This window comes from Carettochelys insculpta, chromosome 1 (assembly GCF_033958435.1).
Source record: "Carettochelys insculpta isolate YL-2023 chromosome 1, ASM3395843v1, whole genome shotgun sequence".
Classification (NCBI taxonomy): domain Eukaryota; kingdom Metazoa; phylum Chordata; order Testudines; family Carettochelyidae; genus Carettochelys; species Carettochelys insculpta.
In genome coordinates, this window is record NC_134137.1 from 204300913 (window position 1) to 204322148 (window position 21236).

The following is a 21236-nucleotide window of genomic DNA, read 5'->3' on the forward strand; positions in this document are numbered from 1 at the left end:
CCCCGTCTCCCCACTCCAGCCGCCACTTGGCTTCAGCGGCCGGAGTAGTGTGGGTCTCCTGTAGAAAGGTGACCGAGTACCCCCCCTCTCGGAGGAAGGAGAGCACTCGGCACCTGCGGAGACCCGACCCGCAGCCCCTGACGTTTAGTGTGGCAAAGATGAACGGCGCCATTTGGAGGGCTGGGAAGGATCCTCGCCAGAGGGAGCACCGGCGGTTCCCGTGGGGCCACGCAGCAAGCCGTGAGCCACGCCAAAGGTGACGAGGGCGTCACGGAAGCCACGGGTCCGTTGGTAGACCGCGGCGTCCCTCTTCCCGGTCCCCTTACCCTCCCTCAGAAGGGCCCTCGCGGACTCCAGGGCAGAATGAAAATCTCCCCAGCGCTGGAGGGCGAGAGTAACCTTGTTCTTGGAGCCGCGAACATCCTCCAAGAACTGGCGCATCTCGCCCGCCAGCGCGTGGGGTGCCGAGGTCTCGGGGTCTTGAGAACCCCTCGGCCTCGCGTTCTTTTGTGCCCCCCGGCCAGAGAAGAGGTTGGGGGAGGGACTGGGGCCTGAGTTTGGGAGGGATGAGGGCGGCGGAGGGAGAGAAGCCCCGGAGGTGCTGGGAGAGGGCAGTGCAAGAGGGGCCTCCTGAGGGGTTACGTCCTCGGGGGCAGGTATGAGTGGGCAGGGGAAAAAGGGAGGGGGAGGTATGGGGGCAGGGGAGGTAGAGATCAGTGGGGGAAGAGGGGGGTCATGGGGGGGAGGAGGAAGGGGAGGGTTAAGAGTGGGGGGGATTGCGGGTTCTGGAGCGGGGCATTGGCTGGGAAGGGGTATGGCGGGGGTGGCAAGCAGTGAGGCCAAGGTGGGAGCAAGGGCGGAAATATGGGCCAAGGAGCTCTCCAGGAGGGGGGCTTCCTGAGGCAATGGCAGGGTAGAGGTTGAGGTGCCGGCACTCTCAGCGGGAGGCGCCGGCAGGTCGGGGGAGAGGGTATCGGGGATTTCATTTGCAGGGACGAAGGGGGGGTGCAAGGGGAGCCCTAATTCCCCTAGGGCGTCTGGGGGCTGGCCGACCTCCGCCGGGGGGTCGTCCCTAGTTGGGGGAGGGGTTGCCCCTTGGGACAGCTCAGGGCAGAAGGAGGTGGCAAGTGAGGGACCGCTGGTGGGAGGGGTGGGGGAAAGTGGGAGGGGTGGGGGAGAGTCCAAAGGCGGCCCACAGGCCTCTAATAGCAGGCCTTCCATGTCCAGGGCCACCGGGGTGAGGCCCAGGGCCTCGACCTCCTGTGAGAGGAGGGCGAGGCCGGGAGCCACCTCCTCCGGGTGCTCCATTACAGCCGCCTGGGTGGCGGACGGAGGGGTGTCGGAGGAGGGCGCGGGCACAGGGAGGGCCGTCTCGGCCTCTTTTGGCTCTGGCTCCAGGGCCGAGGGGGTGTTAATTTCCTCGGCCGCCGCGGAGGCAACCTCCGTCGCCCCCGGCAGATGGCTGGTAGCCGGGGGTTCGGCGGGTGGAGCGGGGCTGGCGGATCTCTTGGGTGCCTTGCGTGGCACCTCCACCCCGTCCTCCGGCGGGGTGGGGTGCCGGACGCACGCCCCCCCTTTTTTCCTTTTCCCCCCCACCAATACCCAGTCCTCCGAGGAGGCGGGCTAGGCAGTAGAGGAGGAGGGGCGAGGGGATAGGGCCGACAAGGAGGGAGGGAGGGAGGAGGGGGGTGGGGCGCCGAGGGAGAGGGGCGGCCCGCCCTGGGGTGGGCCCTCTTTTGGTCCTGCCACCGGCCCTGCCTCCCTCTCCTCCACGGGCCCGGCTTTTGTGCCCGCTCGGGCGCCGGCGCCCGCTTCTTCTCTCCCGGCACCATGCTGCCGCGCGCCCTCCAACGCCCGAGCGGCGATGGATCCGTCCGGGCCTAAAAGAGGAGGGGCGGTCCCAGGGCCTGTCGCGGTCGGGGCGCCGCCGGTCTCGTGGCTGACGCCCCCCGGGTCGGAGGAGGTCCCGGGCTCCTCTCCTTCGTGCCGGGCCAGGGGGCAATCCCTCCGGACATGCCCCGCCGCCTGGCACCCGAAGCACCGGGCCTCCCCCAGGGTGTAGAAGACCCGGTACTGGGCCCCTTGATAGGGCACCAGTATAGTCCCCTCCTGGGCCACCCCGCCCTGTGCTGCCGCCGGCAGCAGTTGGACTCGGGCCTGCCGGCGGAATGAGAGCACGTGCCGGATGGCGGGGTCTTTGCAGCCTAGGGGGAGGGGACTCAGGACCGTCAAAGGCTGGCCCAGGGCGGTGAGGAAAGGCAGAAGGGCGGCGTTGGGAAGGAAGGGCGGGACGGACGAGAACACCACCCGCACGCCCAGGTCTTCCAGCGGCTCCAGGGGCACGTGCACGCCCCCAACCGCCAGGCCCCTCTCCACCGCCTCCTGGGCGGCGGCCTCCGAAGCCAGGAAGAAGACGATCTTCCCGAACATCCGGGAGGCCGCCACCACGGCCGCGGACCCCACCACCCATGCCAACGCCTGCACGTAGGTCTCCACGTGGGGCGAGGCAGCCACCAGGAGGCAGCGGACCCCGTGCCTCCTGGTGAGCGCGGGGAAGGGGCCGCGACCGTCGGGGATGGTAGTCCTGGCGGAGGTGGAAGGAGCAGGGTGCGGGGCGGCGGCCGCCGCCTGGGCATACAACCTGGGGGCCGAGATGTCGGGGCCCCCAGGGGTGGTGGAGGGAGCAGGGGGAAGGGGAGAAGGGGAGGCTGCGGCGAGTGCTTGGGCAGCGGGGGGGAGAGTCCCCGCCACGGGGGGTTTAGCCTTCCGGGCGGGGCTCTTGCCCTTTCTTTTCCCCTGGCCCTTCCTGCCCTTGTGGGGGGGTGGGTTCGGGGCCAGGTTGCTGGAGGACGCCGCGGCGGAGGTGGTGGGAGCCCCGGAGCCTGCCCCCGCGCCCTCAGCCGACATGGCGGCAGAGTCTTGGGCGGCCCCGGATGAGTGGGCCGCCATTTCGGGGGTGGGTGGGGTGACAGTGGAAGACAAGGGGAGGAGGGGGTCACCGGATGACCCTCCGGCGGGTGTGGGGGTCATGGTGGTGGGTTTATAAGATGGGGAAAGTTTGTTGGGCGTGGGGCCTTTAAGAGAGAGCGGGGGAGGGGAGGAGAGTGGAGGGGAAGGAAGGGTGGAGGCGTGGCTGCCCCTCCCCCACCGGCCAGGCTGAGGACCCAGTCAGGTGGGGGAAGGGCAGAGCAAGGGCAGTGAGGTCAGGGGAAGGTGAGACCTAAGATGGCCACTGCTCCCAGCACAAGATGGTAAAATGGCTCCTTTTCTGCACTGGGATGTGAGGGAGCAAAGTTTATGCGTGTGTGGTGGGGGGGGTGGGGCTCAGGCGCTTGGGTGAAGTGAAAAATAAAGGGGGGGTGGGAGGGGGCGTGGGCACAGCCAACCTGGTGGAAATGGGGGTGGGGGATGCCCAAGTGCACCTGAGGGAGGGTGAGGGGGCCCACAGCAGCTGCTGCAGAGCCCTCAGGAAACCAGGGGGAGAAGGAAGGGGCAGCTGGTTAGAAGGGGGCCTAGGTGGAGGAGGGGCCCCCAGCGGCGGCTGGGTGTGGGTTGGGGGGGCAGTAAGGGGGAGGGTGGCTGCAGGGGTGGGGCAGGGGCACACCCTAACACCCCACTCCTGGCTATGCAGCCACCCCTCTGGAGCCCCGGTGGAAAAGAAGGGCTCTGCCCAAACTCACCCCTCCCAGGCCACTCCACAGGAAGAGGCCTGTGGAGGGGGCCCAACCGCCACTTTCAGAAGCCCCTTACCTTTCCTGGGGGGTGAGGATGCAGCAGCTGCTGGATGAGGAGGTGGGCTGCTCAAGTGGGGGGCAGCAGCAGTTCCCCTGTCTTTGGTAGTGTGGGGAATGGGGAGCAGGAGAACGCAGTGCTGCTGAAGGCTGGGAGGAATGTGTCTCCCAGAGATCATTTGCATGAGAATGCAAAGGTGTGCATGTGTGATACCTTTTCAGGCAAAGCCTAATGGGTAGCAAGTAAGCCATGAGATTTGGTCTATTGTAAACATGTAGTGGTAAAATCACAATTTAAGCTGATACTTAATGCGGGAGTTGTGAGATCTCACCAATGCTCTGGGTTGTTGTGGAGGACAGGGCAGTCGCCATAGCTGTGGAAGACATTGATTACACAGGGCTCCCTGGTTTAAAGCATTGTAAGAAAGGAGGGAAGGAGCATGGTATGGTTCAGCACAGGTTGATCAAGATTGCTGAGTGCTATGGTCTTGCCTATGCCTGGCACCTATACCTATAATTCTGGCTTGACTAACCTTCTGCGTTTGTTGCCTGTGTCTATGCGTGCCCCAAACTTTGAAATGGCCATTTTGAAGTTTACTAATGAGGTGCTGAAATGTATATTCAGCATTTCATTAGCATGTGGGTGGTAGTGGTGCTTTGAAATTGATGAGCCTTGCTGCTGCGCTGCATGTCCTGATGGGGCTCCTTTTTGAAAGGGCCCTGCCTACTTCAAAGTCCCTTTATTCCCATGAGCTCATGGGAATAAGAGGACTTCGAAGAAGGTGGCGTCCTTTTGAAAAGGAGCACTGTTGAGACATGCTGTGCTGCAGCAAGGCTCGTCAATTTCAAGGTGCTGCTGCTGCCTGCATGCTAATGAAGTGCTGAATATGCATTTCAGCGCTTCATTAGTAAACTTCAAAATGGCCATTTGCATGGCTATTTCAAAGTTTGGGGCATGTGTTGATACAGCTGTTGAAAGTCAGAACAGGATACTAAGGTGTTTGTGAAACCCTGTATGGCTACGTCTACACCTGAAGCCAACATCGAAATAGTTTATTTTGATGTAGCAACATCGAAATAGGCTATTTTGATGAATAACTTCTACATGTCCTCCAGGGCTGGCAATGTCGATGTTCAACTTCGACGTTGTGCGGCACCACATCGAAATAGGCGCTGCGAGGGTATGTCTACACGCCGAAGTAGCGCACATCGAAATAAGGGTGCCAGGCACAGCTGCAGACAGAGTCACAGGGTGGACTCAACAGCAAGCCGCTCCCTTAAAGGGCCCTTCCCAGACACAGTTGCACTAAACAACACAAGATCCACAGAGCCAACAACTGGTTGCAGACCCTGTGCCTGCAGCATGGATCCCTAGCTGCTGCAGCAGCAGCCAGAAGCCCTGGGCTAAGGGCTGCTGCCCACAGTGACCATAGAGCCCCGCAGGGGCTGGAGAGAGAGCGTCTCTCAACCCCCCAGCTGATGGCCGCCATGGAGGACCCAGCAATTTCGACGTTGCGGGACGCGGATCGTCTACACGGTCCCTACTTCGACATTGAACGTCGAAGTAGGGCGCTATTCCGATCCCCTCATGAGGTTAGCAACTTCGACATCTCGCTGCCTAACGTCGAAGTTAACTTCGAAATAGCGCCCGACGCGTGTAGCCGCGACGGGCGCTTTTTCGAAGTTAGTGCCGCTACTTCGAAGTAGCATGCACGTGTAGACACAGCTTATGAGAGATAGCAGGAGCTGGAATCACAGAGTGGCAGCTGAGGCCAAGAAGAGCTGAAATCAGAGGCTTCTGCCTTAGGGCAATCCAAAGCAGTGGGGTTGGGAGTGAGGATAGCAACTGGCGGACAGCCAGCAGGAGGAGCAGCAGTGGGTGACGGTGACTGGTGGGCAGCTGGTAGGAGGAGCAGTGGATGACAGCGAGTGGCAGGAAGGGGAGGCTGCAGACAAGTGGACAGCTAGTACTGCCCTGGTGATGTATCTGTGGGCTTTGGGTTTGGGACTGCACCGCAGAAGGTACATCCTGTAACTGTGTATGGGGTAAAGGGCCAAGAGCCCCAGCAAGAAACTGGGTTCTACTGCATATGGGGATGGTATCTGGGGAAAGGGGGTTTGTCTCTTCTTTGTTTAGATATACTGCGTCTGTCGCTGTAACCTTGGGGTAGGTTATGGTCATTAAACAAGCCATTTCTATCTCAGACTGTGCTGGTGGGGGCGGAGAATGGCCTTACAGGCACCCAGCACAGGAGTGAAATTGTTCCAGGCTACTGGGTGGGGGCTCGAGCTGTTTGGTTGTATCCTTGACAGGAAAACCCCACAAGAGTTGAACCCGGCCCTTCTGGCAGGCATCTGGCATTAATAGAAGGGTTACATATATATATATAACAACTCAGATGGTTAACCACAGATTTCTATAGGATGGCTACTTTTTACTTCTGGATACTTTAGTACTATCAAGATGTGACAATTTTGCACTTTGACCAAAGTTGTTTTCCAGATGGATACTTTGACTTTTAAATACATTTCTTGCAAAGTAACTATACTTTGATCCAAGTAATTTTTGGGTACTTTTTACACCCCTGCCCTCAGGTGGAAGGGATAGGGCTGGGGCAGCCAGCTCTTGGTGTGTCCCAGATTGCACTATGACCTGTCCCAAGACAGTCCTCAAAGCTGCCTAGAGCACATGGGGCAGCAGTCCAGTAACAATCTAAAGAGCCCATGTCCCCAGCCACCACTGCTGCTGTTGCGTGGTGGCATCCGGTAGCCCTGGGACCTTTTGCATCACCAGAACCTGAAACAACTGCCCTCACCCTCATCCCCATCAACAGGACTGGTGTAAATTGCTAGTGAGTTGACACTTCAACAATTATTATGCTGTTTATCAGACTCTGAATAAAGCATAAAATGAACGATAAAAATAAATCCGCATAGCTGTAAATACTGTGGATTTACTAATTCAGTAAGTTTGAAAATTATTCTGGTGTGTTAACTCTTCAATAAAAATAACTTCCCATACCAGATCCTGGATCTCAATCTATTTTTGGAGAATTGTCTACATTTGGGTGATGACTTATGACATACGTATTTTTTACAGGAAATAAATATGATGAACAGGCATTCAGGCATTAAGTTAGGCATGGCAGGGTATCAACTGCAAATGCAGATGCATCTCCTAGTTGCTGAGGATGCATGCATTCAGCCTATGCCAAAGTAATTTGGCCTCATGAGCATTAAAACATTCTACATTCTGGATGGAACATCAGAATTTCAGAGTCTGGAGCTGAGTTAGAAAAATAGCAGTTGAGTTTACCAAGAGTTTTTCAGAAGTATGTTACACAGAATCTCTTCTGAGCTTCCACAAAATCCAACCCCTGTGTTCGCTAGAAGAAAATCCAATGGCCGCACAATGAAGCAATAATATACAGGTCAAACACACTATACTGTCAGAATAAACATTCATCTGCTGGTCCCACCCAAAAGGACATGACATTGTTTCTGACGGCCTGCGGAAAAACAAATTAACACTTTAATAGCTAGCATACACACAACACTACAAAATAAAAGTGAAAAGCTTTATTATAACAAAAATTACACACCTCCGAAGAAGTGGGTCTGTCACAAAAGCTCATCACTGAATAAATCAGTCTTTAAAGTGCTACATATCTGTTGTTTTGTTTTGTTGGAGTACAGACTAACACAGCTACCTCTATCTTACTGTTCACCTTTAACATGTTATTACACTACAAGAAGCTCAAAAATACAGTTTCTAATAATTATGTAAATTATAGCAAGTTCAACAATAAATGCTTAAAATTCAGACACTACACCAGTGATTCAATGGTTCTTTTGCTGATACAACCCTGTGTTCAGCCTCCAGGCACAGATTCAATGTTGCTACCTTTTTAAACTTAACTTTATAGAATGAATTAGCAAATATGTTGTTCATATAGTTAAACAAACCAACACATGAGATATATCTCTGTCTAACTACAGCCTACTTGACCTGGCATGCCACGCCATGAACAACACTGGGTAATCAGAGTCACTGAGATGAGGAATCTTGCCTTTTATACTTCCTTCTTCCCACATGCAGATTAAGGTTAAGAAGAGGAATAGACGACTATAGTTGAGATTAGATCTGAGCTCAGAGATTCAGAAAACACTGTATCTGTCTCATCACTAAATCATCCTTTGTTTTAAGAATCAAAAGTGAAACCAAAGCTGTTTATCACATTCCAAAAAATGTGAATGATTTGTTTTCAGTGTTTTGGTTTGCAATTAGGCCCAGACACTGTTTTTTTTCCTACACAAAAAGGTGCTGTAACTCAAGCCCCAAACCGACCCCCGCAAGCTTAACTCCCCCACTACAGCCCCAAACCCACACTAAACCCCCGCCAGCTCAACGCCCTGCACAGTTCCAGCTCAACACCCACCACAACTCGCTCCCTTCACTGGCTTAACCCCCTGTGCAACCGTGGCTCAACCCACCCTCTCCCTTGGTTCAACTCCTCCTCACACCAGCTCTGCAGGGCCCTGGCTCAACCCACCTGCCCCAGCTCAGCACCCTGTGCAGCCACATGACCCCAGCTCAACCCCCTGCGTGGCCATATGGCACTGGGTCAATTCCCCATTGGCCCCAGCTCAAGCCACCCGCCAGCCCCATCTCAAACCCCAGTGTGGCCACATGGCCCTAGCTCAACTCAACCCCCCCCCACCTGCAGCCCTAACCCACCGAAGGCTTAACACCCAGCCTCTCACCGATGGCTCCAACCCGTTGCCCGGCTTAACCCTCCCCAACCCCCCCCCCCCCCCACATCAGGACATATGTTTCAAAAGGAGCCCCAGGTGCTCTTGCTGCTTTGCCAGCTGCGCAGCTCCCCTCATGTACAATTGCAGTAGCAGCTCCCTGACCTGCACGCTGAAAAAGCAGGACTCGATGCAATTGGTTTAACGGGCCAGCTAGCCATTAAACCCATTAAATCAAGTCCTGCTCTTTTCCTTGCAGCCAGGGAGCTGGAGCGGCAGCAGCAGCTTTTTAAAATGGTGACAGGAAAAAAGAGGCAGAACGCAGTTCTGCTGCGCTCCAGGAAAAAAAAAACCTGGGCCCAGAATTCAAAGTGCTGAAATATAAGCAAAACTGCACTCTCTGTGTTTACATACATCACTGCAAACTAGAGTGCTATGAATGACTGGTTTTCATAAATTTACAGGCCTAATTTGGATAACTTGGATCAGGAATGGATAAGGATTACAGAATTTGGATAGTCCAGAATTTTGATGTTGACCCATCACCAGATGAGAGACAACAGGTGGATCCAACAGCCAGATTTTACCGTTAAACCATCAACAGGCACGTGCTACACATGACCTGGCAACATCTAATTTGAAGAGCTTCAGATAGGTCCTCCAGAAATGATGTTTCAGTCTCTGCTGACAACTGAACTTGGATTGCTCCCTTCATTCAGCTCCACTTTTCAACTTAATCTTCAGTGTCCAGAGGGACACAATCCCCAAAATTTGAAGGAATATGGTCCCCATTGACCATAGGGATATAGTCCTTGCCATCCATGGGACCAGAATCATCCAAGCCTTGGGGGAACACAGTCATTGAAGTCTGAAGAATCACAGTCATCAAACTCTGGAGGGGGATACTCATCAAAGTCTGGTGAGGAATACTCAGCAAAGTCAGGCAGGGGACACTCGGCAAAGTCTGGTGGGGAACACTCAGCAAAGTCAGGCAGGGGACACTTGGCAAAGTCTGGTGGGGAGCACTCAGCAAAGTCTGAGAGGACAAAGTCCCTGTCATCCTGAGGAACACAGTTCACATCTTCCAGAGGAATACAATGTCTAGTGACTGAAACAACATCATTTCCAGCACACACAGGCATGGGCTGTGATTTAGGTCCATCTGTATCTGGACATAAAAGAGTAAATCGATAACATATTCCTACCCCCTGTTGCATATTATTATCCTACCATTTATAGATGGATTGTATCGGGTGGGCTGAGGTTTGCAGTAACCTAAAAAGTGTGTATGTGGCTATATGTAGTAAAGGAATGTTATTTATTCCAAGTTGGCAAGCTGGGTGTACAAAATGAGTGTACTGGAATCTACACACTAAAGGAAAGATGGGGAGAAAATCAAGAAAAATATGTAACAGAAAAGTACAATATAAAGTAATTCCCTCCTGCCATCTTCTGCAACTGTTACTTGCTCTTCTCCTCATACACCATTCGATCACCCTTACTAGGGCCAGATTTACAAAAGATCTCAGCATGTTGGGTGCTGAACTTTTTCAAAGTCTAGCCCCTGTTTAGGTGTCTAAATGGGAGCTGAATTGTTTTGAAAATCTAGACATAGATACTCATTGTCACCCTCACTGAAGTCTATATTAACGTAATGTATGCTGTAGGGTGGGTCACACAATGCTTTTCTCCTTAAACTTATTTGTCCTGTTCTCCTGGCCCACTTAAACACTACTTTTACATCACTGCATAATTTGCCCAGAGAATTGCAGGGGTTGGTGTGTTTTCTTTGTGAATTTTCTGATACCTTCTGCATTTACTTAAATATAGAAGCCAGAGGAGCCAGCAATATTAGCATAACAATAAGGATTCAAAATACCACTACCCAAAAGGTAGAGAATTTGCATGTTTTTCTGGAAGTGCACTATATCACAGACACATAAATGTCACTAACCCAGAAGTCATATATGTTATTTCCTGCCTGTTTGCTTCTATTGCTTCATCCCATTCCTTTCATTCTCTACCTTATTCTTTTCTTCCTTGTGCAATTATCTTATTTCTGGGTAATGTTTTTCTCTCTTCTTCATTATTTGCCCTTTCCTTTTTTCATTAGAATTTCTCCTCTGTTATGCTTGGGCCTATGTAAATCCCACTGTCTCTTCAAGGCTCTCCCCTATCTCTCTTCACTCTTAATACCTGCCACTTACATAGCACTCTACAAATATTAGCTGTGAGGGAAGTTAGTTTTGCTAACATAGCTTTACAGATGGGAAAACTGAGGCAGGAAGTTTGAGACTTGCGTAAGGTGACAGAAGAAGCAGGTTAGTATATAGGACTCCCTTGTTCCCTGACGCATGTTTACTCCACTATCCTGCTCTGCCATGCACACTGTTAGGCAGCATGTTTTGTGGCTAGGACTAGTCACCAATGAAGTGGCTCAGCTACAAACACCTGATTGGCAGCCCAGTGGGAGCTTGTAGCATCTCTGGAGCTGTTAGCAACATCCTCCCCAAGCTTCAAATTGCTGTGGGATTCATTCACCACATAGTCCAGCCGTATGTGAGGATGGTTAATAACACACAAGTTTCAGGAAAAAGTATAGTTTTCACAGACGTTAAAGCCAGAAGGAACAACTCAGTGATCTACTCTGATCTCTTGTAAATTACAGGTTGTTACACTTCAACCAGTTGTTTTAGGGGAACTAAAGCATTTCAGACTTCAAAAGACTAAAATAGTGAGTCCCTGTAACAGAACTGGAAGGATCAAGGTGCCACCAATGCCTCAAACTGCAACAGCAGAGAACCCAGATGCTCCTAGCAGGACATGCATGCCTCATGCTGCAGACTAAAGTCAAAAAAACAAAAACCTCACCCAGATCCCAGACAATCTGACCTGAGTAAAAATTCCTTCCCAATCCCAAATCTGGCAACCAGTCTGACGCCGAGCAGATGTACAAAGTGCATCAGCCTGAAATCTAAGACAGAGGATTCTATGTACTATTTCCGAGCACTGATTTCCCTCAACCAGCACCCTGTCTCCAACTATGGTCAATCCCTAATGCTTCAGAGAAAGGTAAAATGAACCACCCAAAATACATCTGGTCAGTTGTGCCCTGGAGATAGGGGGCTGAAGCTCTGTAGTAAGGGACAAGCTTCCAAACTTAAGCATGAAGTTTGCATTAGTTCAGTTTTCCAGGTTCTCCCCACAAGAAGAGGGGCTTGGGACTTACTTCCTGATTTATATTAAACCAGAGCTTAGCCTGGGCATTGATAAGGTCCCAAATTTAGGGAGGAGCCTGTAGCCCTGTGTTTCATGCCCATGATGTCTACCAGTGCTTAAAAAGGTGGTACAGAGAAGCAGAACACAGATGGACAAGAGCAAATTTGGCAAAAAAATTGTAACAGGAAACAAGAATGTGCAACACTGTCCATCACAGTGCTAGTTTTTGTCTTCGTAACCATTACAAGAGGGAGGGCGGGTCTAGATGTGTGGGTCAGTACTTGAGGTTCTATTCTTGGCTCTGCTATGAAACAAAGGTAACTCGATTTCCTATCTGTAAATCAGAGATAATGCTTAGATACTTACCTTCTGTGCCTTACAGGGCTTAATTTATTAAAGTTTGAAAAATGCCTTACCCGCTTTCACTGCCAGGTACGGTGAGAGGATTGCAAGCTGAGTGATACACTTAGGCACAAACCAGCCAGCCATATGCAGAAAGAGATACAAAAGGCATCCTTCCCAGGGTTTGAACTCATTGTACTGTGTAATTCTGGATGAAGTGGGCAAATCCTTGTCCACCCTTTCTCAAAGCTACAGGCAGCAGGGGAGTCTCTGGACATGTGTTTTCATGACAACCATTATCTTAAAAACACAGAGCTTTCCTTTATAAGCTGCTTCTTTCCTATAGTTATTCAGTGGGAGCAGGATGCTAGTTGCAGTTTTATTGCTTCCTGCCTCCAGTCCAGCTGTCAGCACATAATTACAGAGAGACCAACCTGACTGCTGCTCTGATTGGCTAATAAGACCCTTGGCTTGTGGTATAATTAATTTTGGAGTAACTGTACACAGCATATGGCTGCATGATCCAAATATAGTCACCTGGAGCACAGACTATGCACAACCTGCAGATTCTGCCTCCCACAAGACTTGAAACAATTATACTGCAATCGCTTCTAAAAGAGCCCTGGACTTCAGTGTCATGGGAAACTCTTCAGTTAGGTTACATCTTCTGCTTTCCTATTTCAAATGTGGTTTGGGTTTGGGTTTGGGTTTGTCTCTGCTTACCTTGAAAAGTGGAGATATTTAAATACATGGGTTGCTCAATGTAAAGGCTTGCAGCTGTTGCTACTTTAGTCTCTTTAGTGTTTTTAACGAAACCTTCATCTTCTTGCTTACTGAAGTTTGTAGCTTCTGGTTCCTGTGAAGCTGGATTTCCATTCTCATCTAACCAAGAAAGCAAAACACATCTAGGTAAACTGACACTGAATTTAGGCATTGCCCTAGGGTAGTGTGTTAAATACTTGGCCACTAGGCCAGAGTCCACCCTTCTTGTGTATTTATGATGTCCACATGATATATTATGATTGGAAAGAATCTTTAATTATATATAGAAAAAAGATAAGTTTATAGCTTTCATGGGTGCAAACCAACCTCCCAAATGTGAGCCCTGGCCCTGTCTATGTTGTGAATTACTGTGTGGCAAGCCAGCGTGTGTGTCCACAGTGCATTAGCTTGCCCGGCAGCAACTCACCATGCATGTGTACACTCTACACACAGTGAAAGGGAACAAGAGCAAAGCCCAAGCAAAGGCAGGAACTGGCTGGGCGTGGGTGCAGGGAAGGAAATGCAGAGGGAAGAACATAGGAGTCACCTGGATGGGAGGAGATGGAGGGTGAGGTGGGGCGGAGAAGAGCTGCACAAGGGCGTGGTGTTTCAAAGGGGCCCAGAGCTCCTGCCATTGCTGCTGCTCAGCGGCCAGAGCTCTGGGCCCTTTTGAAATGCTGCAGCAGTGCTGCTCCACCGCTCTCTGGGGCGGTAAGAGGGAAAGGCAATGCCGTGGTCTGAGTGGTGCTAACGGCTGACTGCCCTAGCCCCCATCCCTTCTGCCCTTGGCCCTGCCCGACCCAGAGCATGGAGCTGGGCCCTCCACCCACCTTGCCCCGGGGCCCACAGTGGCTGTCAGCTCTGCTGGAGGAGGGAAAGAAACAGAGAGAGGAAGGTAGAGGAAGAAATGACAAATATATTCTCCCTTTGTTTTGCTCACTGATGCCAAATGAAGCACTATGGTACTGGATAGACTATAAACACAAATATAATTAACGCCTTAGTTACTACACCAAGGCCATACTTTCCCTTTTGTTCTTTGAGCAGCTCTCCTATTGTCATCAGTGGGAAATCAGCTCGGGGCTGAGAGGAGTGTGTAGTCCTAGCTTTATGTGTCTCCTCCCCGCTCCCCAGTAAGCAGAATCTGACCTCTTCAGAGTGAATTAGACATCCATGGCTACTGGTTCACTGAGTGTACTGTAACCTGAGCACTGGGTTAGCAGCTCAGAGAGTACCAGATGGCCTGGGTGCCAGGCTGGTGGCCCACAAAGAGCCTTCCTGTGTGGACAGTCCCTGGATGCTCTGAGTTTGCTTTCCTCCCTGGACAAAGTCTTGGCCCTCTAAGATGCCTGCCTCCCTCAGTAGCAACTGCAAGCTGGGTAAAGATGTCTTCTGAGGTAATAAAATAAAACCAAGATTTGAGCCACAGCATCCTGAGGAGGACAGGCAGGGGCTTTGGCCAGGAAATATTCTTTATCATTCACAGTCGCAAAGATTTTCACTCTACAGTGATTAGAAATTGTTGAGTAAACTATTCCCCGTTGGAGATCTTGCATCTTTAAAATTTAACTGCCTAGGGCTGGTGGATGAATCCAGGAATGCTGAAGCACTAGCCTAGTAGGCAGCACCTCCTATGAAGGCAGAGAGTGAGTAATGTTAGTGGCAGCCCAGTTCAATAGCAGCTGCATTTAATTCTCTTGGGTTTCACATGAGTAGGTCTGAGAACCCCGTTTGATTTCCTTCCTTTTTTTCTAGGCCATGGCTCATGTTCTACATTACTGCACACACCTGTGGCCTAAAACCATGGCTTAGTCTTGATAAAGCCGATGGCATTGGTATTTCTCAGCCTGGGCATCACCAAAGTCACACAAGGATTTTTCAGGCTCTCAATCCATGTTTAACATATAGGATTTCTGAATATGAATAACTCCATATGGTACATGAGCGCCTAGTAGCAGAACCTCAGACCTATGCAGGCCTGAGAGTGTGTGCGTGTAAACAGGGCAAATGCACAGGGGCCCAGCACTTCAGTGGGTCCTGGAGCTCCAGATGCCACGGCTACCATGGCAGCAGTGCTGGCCAGAGCTTTGGGCCCCTTTGAAATGCCACAGGAGAATCACTTCGGAGAGCTGAGTGGTGGTGGGGCCCAGCATTGTGCTCTGGGCAGCACTAACGGCTGACTGTCCTTAGCCCACCCCTTACACATGAGGCTCTGCCCCCAGCGGTGTGTGGCAGCCCCCACTCCCCCCACACACACACCTGGCACCCTCCAGACCTACACATAACCCTGATGGCTCATACTGAAGAACGCCATTTTGCAGGTTACTTCCCGATGCCACCATTAGAGCTAATGGCAATGTTTTGCTTTGTTACAGCCTCAGAACACAGCACAACTGGAGGCACTACTGGTGAGGAGCACAGCATAATACTTCAGGAGCAGAGCTGGCTCTAAAGCTGAAGGAGGAATGGTCCTTATCAATGCGATGCTCCTTTTGAAGGCACAGTTCTTTAATGGCGTAACAGATGGAGCGGGAGAAGGGCAGAGGGAAGGACAGACGGGTGACCAAATAGAGCTAGTGAGGAGCAAAACAAAGCGGGGTTTGTTAAAGGTGTAGCTGGGGGGAAATTCTACGGCCTGTGACGCCCACGAGGTCAGATTAGATGATCTAATCGTCCCCTTTGGCCTTCAAGTCTTTAAAATACAAAAAGTAAGGGCTGACTATGGGGCTTGGAACTCAGGGAGTGGCACAAGTATCCACACAATCAGGAACACTCCACTAATGAGGGCCAGCAAGAAATTTTTCCCACAGTATGCACCATAAGCCACCCCGACTGAAGCCACTGCTCTAAGCACCTTGCCTGTTGAGTCTGTGCTGCGCTTATCCTGTCCTTCTAGCCTGGCCAGCCCAGGTGCAATGTCACTCCCCAGCCCTAAGAGGGGATACTGGCTTCTGGAAATGGGTGAGCCATGGCAGGCCATTGAGGGATCCCTCAGACAGGGGCCAGGCCCACAGCAGAAGGGAGAAGGAACAGCACTGGATATGCCACCTACTCAGGTGTGGCACCAGCCCCACCTATCCTGCAGGGAGCCACAAGTGAGTGACATTGTGATTCAGGTATCGGAGGGGTAGTCGTGTTAGTCTGGATCTGTAACAGCAACGAAGGGTCCTGTGGCACCTTATCGACTAACAGAAAAGTTTTGAGCATGAGCTTTCGTGAGCACAGACTCACTTCATCAGATGCACAGATCAGTGAGTCTGTGCTCACGAAAGCTCATGCTCAAAACTTTTCTGTTAGTCGATAAGGTGCCACAGGAGCCTTCATTGTTGTTACAGATCCAGACTAACACGGCTACCCCTCCGATACTTGAGCTAACCTTGTTATCCCCACCCTTGCTCTGGCTTATTTATACCTGGCCCTGCAGATTTCCAAGACCAACCTCTGATGAAGTGAGTCTGTGCTCACGAAAGCTCATGCTCAAAACTTTTCTGTTAGTCTATAAGGTGCCACAGGAGCCTTCGTTGCTGTTATTGTGACTCAGTGCACTGGGGCTGCAGCACTGCCCAGGTGTGGTGTTGAGCTCCCTCTGCTCCAGGTTGCAATGTCACTCACTCCAAACCTGTGCTGCTAGTGGGGCAGCTTAATCTGCTTTTCCTTTCCACTGCCAAAGGGATGCACCAAATGTCACATGTAGATGGCTGCAGGATCACTGCCTGCAATCCTCTCTCCAGCCCGGAAGAAACTCACCCTTTGCAAACAGAGCAGACATAGGAGTCAACACCCCCTGGGAAAGATGTTGAAAAAACAGGGTTGAGAGGGTCAAAAGTGGAAATCAAGTGACACAGTAACAATCTATAGGATTGTTCTGTCCTGGTCTGGCTGTGGTCTGAAGAAGTGGGTCTATCCCACGAAAGCTCATCTAATAAATTATTCTGTCAGTCTTTAAAGTGCTACTGGACTGCTCTTCTGTTTTGAATCTATAGGATTGTTATCAGCAATCCTGCCCTCAAGGGAGCCTGATAGGAAGGGACTGTTTCAAGAGCCCTAACACTGGGATCGCAGAGGCGAACTGTGTGCAGGGGGAGGCACAAAGAGCCAGCCAACCTCTGAGGTACTAGGTGTCAATGCTGGTATGACACTGTGTTCCTCAGTCTTTGTGTGGTTACCCTGCTGACACCCCTGAGCACTTGTGTTAGGTGACAACTGTCACATTAGTTATTTTCAGTTCCTCCCTTGTCTGGACTCTGCTTCAAACACAGTACTTAACAAGGCCAGTGATATGCATCACATTGTCAGCAGGGTCTTTACCCTCCTGGTGCTGGAACCATTCTCAAGCAACTGGGATACTCACCTTGTTCAAGGCTGTTTGTGTCTCCCACTCCTGATTCCACAATATCCTCATCATAGCCACTTGGGCCCCAGGACACATGCCGGAAGCGTAGGTTTATCGTGTGAGCTTGATCCAAATAAAAGAAGAAAAGCAACAGACATCTGGGAAAATTCTCAATGAGAGAGAAAACTAGCATAGTCTATTCAGACCCATTTCCCATCCCTCCTTCTGGAATGTAAGGGTCTTGGGACAGTGAGGCCCAGCAGGAGGTAGCTGATGAGTTTCAGGGCAGATCTACATTAGAAAAGAAATTCAACCTGAAATACGCAACTCCAGCTTCAAGAATTGCACAGCTGGAGTCAAACTACCTTAGGTCCAAAAACCTCCTGCCGTGGGAGGTCAACAGAGGAAAGCTGTTGCAAGAAGGAATTCGGACAACAGGGGCGACCTCAGGGTTCAATTTAGCACAATACTACTAGGCTATGTCTACACTACCCCCTCCTTGCAGAAGGGGCATGGTAATGAACAAGTTGGGAAGATCTAATGAGGCGCTGCTATGAATATGCAGCACCTCATTAGCAAAATAGCGGCCGAGCACACTTCAAAAGCACCGCTTTCAAATTGCATGCTGCTCGTGTGGACGGGGGCCTTTTGAAAGGATCCCCCCCCTCTGGACTTTGAAAGCCCCTTCTTCCTATTTGGCTTTCAAAAGGCCCCCATCTACATGGGCAGCGTGTGATTCAAAAGCAGTGCTTTCAGATCACGCATGACCACTATTATGCTAATGAGGTGCCACATATTCATGCCAGTGCCTCATTAGCATCTTCCCAACTTGCTCATTACCATGTCCCTTCCGCAAGGAGGGGGCTAGTGTAGACGTGGCCCTAGACATGCTAAATCATACCCCAAAAGATTGACCACAGAGCAGTGTCAATCTTCCATCTTCTGTAGAAGAGCCCTTAAACAATAAGTGTGTTACATGGCTAATTTTAATGCCTCTTGAACCACACTGTTTATACCTATTGTTTCTTACTGCTCTGCTATTCAGCACGTCGCCTCCTCCTTCAATCTTATACATTGCTGCCTCTTCAGTAGTCCCTTCAGGATGGTCATTCACCTTTTATTCCGCTCTTTCATTTCCCCTCATTCTTATTTCCTCTCCCCCCACACCGCTGAGACATTTCAAACCCTCACAAACTATTTGTCCGTTGTTCACTTTTAATTTCTCCCCATACTCAAGGAGTAGGACTTGGAGGCCCACATCTGTTCTTCATTGACCTCCCGAAAGGTGCATCCTTTTGAAACTATGTGTACATTTACATTACAGATCATAATAATGCAGCTCTCCCCCCTTCTGTTCCTACTTCTGTTCCTCCTGTCTGCCCTTCCTGTATTCTTTGCTGGGGTGAGCTGCCATCTTGCTCTCTCTCCATTTGTCTGTGGGGTGTAAGAGCACCAGGCTGGTTGTTCTCCTCTCTCTTCCCTCTCTCACACAGCCGTCAGGAAAGTTCTGTACTCATTGCTACTCATGCTGCCTCTTTGCAGGACCCTCTCTGTCTCAGTGCTGCAAAGCATGCCCAATTAATAGCCGACTAATGGTTTCCTGGGACTGGGGAAACTTGCCCACCCAAGGTCCTTCTGGGACACTCAGACCTCCTCCTCCCATCTACTGCAGGAAACAAAGACAAAGTTATCTCCCCTCCCCACAGATAGATTTGCTCCCATGTCTGCATTGTCATGCCCATGACTATCCCACACAAGATGATGCACTTCTCAAAACTCACAAGCTAAAAGAAAGTCTATACTTGGACTGATCTACAGCCTAAACTCAGATGCAGCAGAGCAAAGTGTTGTCCAATAGGGCTATAACACCAATACGGATTGTTACAAGGGCTGAATAAGGTTTAGAGGAACAGAGTTAGCAGAGACAATGCTGATGATGAATTAGATGTCAGCGTAAATCAGGACAGATCATATTCAGCGCTGTGTTAACCAGAGTGGACTAAACACTGGTGCTTCTCTCCCACTTGTCACTGAATGTAATTTGTCGCAGTTTATGCTTACTGGTCAACATTAGATCAGAAGATTCAGCTCTTCATAACTGGGTTCAAACATAGCAATGTCTGGAATGAAGACAGGACTCAGAGGGTACCTGGAGTCAGTACTGAAACACTTCAGGCCAGGGCCATGGATACTCTTCTGCTTGAGATACAACTCTTGAAGGAGACATAAAACTAATATCCTGGACACTTTGGACCTTTACAAATCCTTTTCAGAAAAGTCAGAGTGTTATTGTAATGGTATCATGGCCAAATGCAACCTCAGGTCATTACATCGTATCACATTCTTCCAGCCCTAGTTCCATGGCTGAGACAGCATTTTGAGGCAGTCCAAATTCCACAGCCAATATGATTGAAGGATATGGCATTTGCTTTCTGATAAAGTTAAGATCTTAGGGACAGTTTTTTAGTTACTTAGGCACCTAATTGTCACAAAAAAATCAGTGGAAGTTAAGCAACTATCTACCTTTAAAAATCTATCACATAGCCTGGTAAACAGTGGGCCAAAAATAATTAGGAATCACTATGTAAGGGGATTAGTAACAGAGAGAAAGCCGTGCTAGGCTACATACTATCAAAACGAAAAAGCAGTAAAGTAGCACTTTAAAGACTAACAAGATAATTTATTAGGCGGTGAGCTTCGTGGGACAGACCCATGAAAGCTCACCTGTATAAACTATTTTGTTAGTCTTTAAAGTGCTACTTTACTGCTTTTTTTCCTACGTAAGGGGAATGTCCCTCCATACTGATGTTTAGCGACAGTACTTTACTACAGAGTTGAAGAAGGAATCTTACCTGTTCTGCGTTTGCATTTTTCAAAACGCCATATAAGCAAACCCAACACAACAATGACCACAGCTCCAAGTATTCCCACTATGGTGAATAACAGTATATATGGATCAATTACTAGAGCCATCATCTCTTGTTTGGCATCTAAAATAAGAATACAATGGAAAAATTGTTTTGAATTATAATGCTCATTTTCGTAATTTCCATTCCTATGCATACAGGACAAAAAGATCACATATTAACCAACTGTACCACAAAGACTTATTTTTTCTGTTTTCCTGACTTCCCTCAAAAGCATGGAGTCAGAAAAGTGACTATGAAATAAAATTGTGGGATTTCCTATTCATTTGCTCTTGGTGTATGCAAATTAAACTGGCTCACTTTACAAGCCAAAGATGAGTTTTCCTAACAGTTGGCATTGCAGACTCAGCATGGGATCTCACAATCCTGCTCTGCACCTTCAGCCTCTTACAACATGTCTAGAAATAAAGGCGTTGTGGTCAGATGCAAGCTGGTGACTCTGCTGAATATTTGTGAGGCAGTAGAAGCTCCAACTCTCTCTATTGTAGCTTGCCTGGCCTTTGAGCAGCTACAAGGAGAAACAACTTTTCTTCAGTCTGTGAAGTCAACATATGACATAAAAGCACACTGGGAGCTGAACTATTGAGTAAAAAGAGGAGATTTTCATAGTTTGTCTGACCCTACATTACTTTAAAGCATGCTTTCCCAACTGGGGGGCATGAAGAAATTCCAGTGGGGGGCCCAAGGTGACCCGCACCCCCCATCATTCTCCCAACCCCAAGAAAGAGCCAGCCCTTGCTTCCAGCTCTCAGCCCCTGCCATTTCACTCGGGCAGCCCAGCGCAGCCGCTATAAAAAGCAGGCAGTGGGCGAAGGCCCATGTGGAGCTAGCTGCCTCCTGAGTGTGGGCTGGGGGGGAGGAGGAGGAGGCTGGAGTTAGATGGGAGGACTGGTGGTGACTGGCTTTGGGGGAGAGGAGGAGCTCGGGTGCGTGGCTCATGGGCAGCTGGGGTGGCTGGCCTGCAACTCAGGAGAGCAGCTTGGGCAGCTGGCCCCAGGAGCATGGGGGCTTGGGTGGCTTGCCCCAGCAGTGCAAGGCTCAGGCAGGCAGTTTGGGCAGTGGCTGGTGAGCAAGTGTCTGGCCCTGGCATTGTGGGGGCTCGAGTGACTGACCCCAGCAGCGCAGGGCTTGGGCGGGTGGTTAAGGCGGCTGGCATGCAGCTCAGGTGGC